The sequence below is a fragment of the Somniosus microcephalus genome, chromosome 19 (assembly GCF_052327205.1).
Source record: "Somniosus microcephalus isolate GS21.2 chromosome 19, FLI_Smic_1.0, whole genome shotgun sequence".
Lineage (NCBI taxonomy): Eukaryota > Metazoa > Chordata > Chondrichthyes > Squaliformes > Somniosidae > Somniosus > Somniosus microcephalus.
In genome coordinates, this window is record NC_141005.1 from 83,083,132 (window position 1) to 83,087,500 (window position 4,369).

Below are 4,369 nucleotides of genomic sequence, written 5' to 3' on the forward strand. Positions count from 1 at the left end.
ATATTCAGCAGGCCAGGCAGCATCCGTGGAGAGAGAAACAGAGTTACATAGAAACATAACAGATAGGAGCAGGAGTAGGCCATTCGGCCCCTCGAGCCTGTTCCACCATTTAATGAGATCATGGCTGATCATCCAAACACAGTACCCTGTCCCTGCTTTCTCCCCATATCCCTTGATCCCTTTAGCCTTAAGAAATATATCTAACTCCTTCTTGAATATATTTAATAAGTTGGCCCCAACTGCCTTCTGTGGTAGAGAATTCCATAGGTTCACCACTCTCTGTGTGAAGAAATTCCTCCTCATCTCAGTCCTAAATGGCTTACCCCTGATCCTTAGACTGTGACCCCTGGTTCTGGATTCCCCCACCATCGGGAACATCCTTCCTGCATCTAGTCTGTCTAGTCCTGTTAGAATTTTATAAGTTTCAATGAGATCCCCTCTCATTCTTCTAAACTCTAGCGAATGTAAGCCTAATTGACTCAATCTCTCTTCATACGTCATTCCTGCCATCCCAGGTATCAGTCTGGTGAATCTTTGCTGCACTCTCTCCATGGCAAGAACATCCTTCCTCAGATAAGGTGACTAAAACTGCACACAATACTCAAGGTGTGGTCTCACCAAGGCCCTGTAGAACTGCAGCACTCTCTCCATGGCAAGAACATCCTTCCTCAGATAAGGTGACTAAAACTGCACACAATACTCAAGGTGTGGTCTCACCAAGGCCCTGTACAACTGCAGCAAGTCTTCCTTGCTCCTGTACTCGAATCCTCTCGCTATGAAGGCCAACATACCATTTGCCTTCTTAACCGCCTGCTGCACTTGCATGCTTACCTTCAGCAACTGGTGCACAAGGACACCCAGGTCTCGTTGCACTTCCCCTTTTCCCAATCTATTGCCGTTCAAATAATAATCTGTCTTCCTGTTTTTGCCACCGAAGTGGATAACCTCGCAATTATTCACATTAAACTGCATCTGCCATGCATCTCCCCAATCACCCAACCTGTCCAAATCATACTGGAGTTTCTCGGCATCCTCCTCACAGCACACACACCCACCCAGCTTTGTGTCGTCTGCAAACTTGGAGATATTACATCTAGTTCCCTCATCTAGATCATTAATATATTAACGTTTCAGTTCTGGGACCCTTCTCAGTGAGTACAACCGAAGAATGTAAAGGTCTAAATGTGAGAGAAAGCTTTAACTCATAATTAATTCAGAACAAATCAGTGAACTGAAAGAATAAACTGAGTGAGTGAAATAAAAAGCATGAACTCAATGAAATAAACTCTTTCTTGCAGGAAATTCAAGATGTCTCCTGGGCTGGCAGCTCCCTCGAGAGCTCCCTCGCTCTGCGACTCTATCCTTGGCCATCCGATGCCATCCTTCACTATTTCTCCCCAATCTCCTCTCTTCCCCTGTTTAAATTCCTCAGGCTCTGAGTGGCTGCATTTTAGCCCAAACTACAAGTTTAAAGTTACCTGGGCCCACTTCCCATTCCCTGACTCTTTGTTTTCATCAGTGAGCCCTGGAACCTTGCTCAAATTTGACTTCCCAGTTCCTGGCCTTCTCCGCCATCAATACTATGCTACTCCACTGGACTCCAGTGGAATACACTGTAAGACTCAACTGCTATGACTCTGAACTTCGATTCAGTTGCTGGAGTTTGAAGCTAACTTTGTCCAGCTTACAGCCCATCCCCCATCGCTGCTGTTACTCTGCCCTCCCAAATCCCTACTCTCACTCCCTCCAGGATGTCCATCCACTTGTGAACAAGGCCCTCACCATCCATGAGCTGACAGTGGGTGATCGCATTGACATCACGGCCTTGACGGAAACTTGGCTCACAGGTGATGACACCTTAGTTCTTAATGAAGCCTCTCCACCTGTCTATACCTTTCACCACTTGCCCTGCCTTTCATTTTAAGGTACGCCTAGTGCTGCTCCTGGCACAAAGGGGGATCAGCGGGAAAACTCTTCACCTGCTGGAGTCTTACCGAGCACAAAGGAAGATGGCTGTGGATGATGGACGCCAATTATCCCAGCCACTGGACATCACTGCAGGAGTTCCTCAGGGCAGTGCCCTAGGCCCAACCATCTTTAGTTGCTTCATCAATGGCCTTTCCTCCAAAATAAGGTCAGATGTGGGGATGTTCGCTGATGATTGTACAGTGTTCAGTTCCATTCACAACTCCTCAGATAATGAAGCGGTCCGTGCCCACATGCAGAAAGACCTGGACGATATTCAGGCTTGGGCTGATAGGTGGCAGGTAACATTCATAGAAACATAGAAACATAGAAGATAGGAGCAGGAGTAGGCCATTCGGCCCTTCGAGCCTGCTCCGCCATTCAATGTGATCATGGCTGATCATCCAAATTCAGTACCCTGTCCCTGCCTTTTCCCCATATCCCTTGATCCCATCAGCCTCAAGAAACATATCCAACTCTTTCTTGAATATATTTAATGAACTGGCCTCCACCGCCCTCTGTGGCAGAGAATTCCACAGGTTCACCACTCTCTGGGTGAAGAAATTCCTCCTCATTTCAGTCCTAAATGGCTTACCCCTTATCCTTAGACTATGACCCCTGGTTCTGGACCCCCCGGCCATCATAAACATCCTTCCTGCATCTAGTCTGTCCAGGCCTGACAGAATTTTATAAGTTTCGATGAGATCCCCTCTCAATCTTCTAAACTCCAGTGAGTATAAGCCCAATCGACACAATCTCTCCTCATACTTCATTCCTGCCATCCCAGGTATCAGCCTGGTAAATCTTCGCTGCACTCCCTCCATGGCATGAACGGCCTTCCTCAGGTAAGGCGACCAAAACTGCACACAATCCTCAAGGTGTGGTCTCACCAAGGCCCTGTACAACTGTAGCAAGACATCCTTGTTCCTGTACTCGAACCCTCTTGCTACAAAGGCCAACATACCATTTGCCTTCTTAACCGCCTGCTGCACCTGCATGCTTACCTTCAGCGACTGGTGCACAAGAACACCCAGGTCTCTTTGCACTTCCCCTTCTCCCAATCTATTGCCATTCAAATAATAATCTGCCTTCCTGTTTTTGCCACCAAAGTGGATAACCTCACATTTATCCACATTATAGTGCATTTGCCATGTTTCTGCCCAATCACCCAATCTCCACAAATGTTTTCAGTCTGACCAGTAAAAGAAAAGTGAGTTTGTAATGATTTTGTCATTTAATTCACATTTTTTGTTCCTTTTTAACCCACTTTTCCTTCCCTTTGTTCATCCAATTCTGGCCTCTTGCACATCCCCGATTATCATCGCTCCACCATTGGTGACCGTGCCTTCAGTTGCCTGGGCCCTAAGCTCTGGAATTCCCTCCCTAAACCTCTCCGCCTCTCTAACTCTCTCTCCTGCTTTACGACGCTTCTTAAAACCTTCCTCTTTGGCCAAGTTTTTGGACAACTGTCCATGCATCTCCTTCTGTGGCTCGGTGTCAAACTCTGTTTGACAATTGTTCCTGTGAAGCACCTTGGGACATTTTACTATGATAAAGGTGCTATATAACTGCAAGTTGTTGTTGTAGTGTGCTCTGGTGTGGCGCGAGCCGTGGCCGATATGATGGGTGAAAGTATCTTCCATCTGAACTTAACTTTCCAAGACTCTGAAAATGTGAGGATGATGTCACAGTTCGGAGTGGTCAATTGCCCACAGGTGTGTTGCTTGGTGTATTCAGCCCCAGTGGCCTAATGGATAAGGCACTGGCCTCCTAAGCCAGCGATTGTGGGTTCGAAGTCCCATCTGGGGTGATGTGTTTTAAAGATTGACACTACGGCGGTTTAGACGGGACAAGTGGTGGAAGATACAGCCAGGCGGAGCGGGAGCCGTGAGGAAGCCGGTGTCATCGTCTCCAGCATCTGCAGTATTTTGCCATTGTGTTGGAGAGGAAGTAAGGCCCAGTGGGCTCGGGGGAGGGAGGGAATGGAAAGCAGAAGTGGGTGAACAGATCTGGTCGATCATTTTAACAAAGAATTCCAGGAGTTCCTGACATTTATTGTTGGAGGTGAAGGAGGAGGAGGCGGGGAGGGTGGTTTGAGAAGATGTTTAGTGGTGGAGAAGAGAAGCCTGGTGTTATTTTTGCCATCCTGGATGATTTGGAATAGTGGGCGGTTTTACTGATGGAGAGTTGGATCCCGTAATGCTTTATATAATCGAGCTCAATCTGGTGATGGATGTTCAGACCAGATGTCCGCCAAAGACGTTGAAGCCTGCGTCCCTTGGAATTACGGGAGAGGAGGTGAGGGATTTACCAGGGGGAATGACTAGGGTGAAAGAGTGTAATGATTTTAGTGGGGACAAGGACATCAAAGGTGGTGGAGAGGGTATGATTTAGTAAGTCAGTA

At 47.3% G+C, this 4,369-nt stretch overlaps 1 non-coding gene across 1 annotated transcript; it reads left to right on the forward strand.

The window, feature by feature from the left end:
* The first annotated feature begins 3,701 nt into the window (after positions 1-3,701).
* Positions 3,702-3,775, forward strand: trnar-ccu (transfer RNA arginine (anticodon CCU)). Its single transcript has one exon. It is a non-coding gene; the product is annotated as a tRNA-Arg (tRNA).
* The last annotated feature ends 594 nt before the right edge of the window (positions 3,776-4,369 follow it).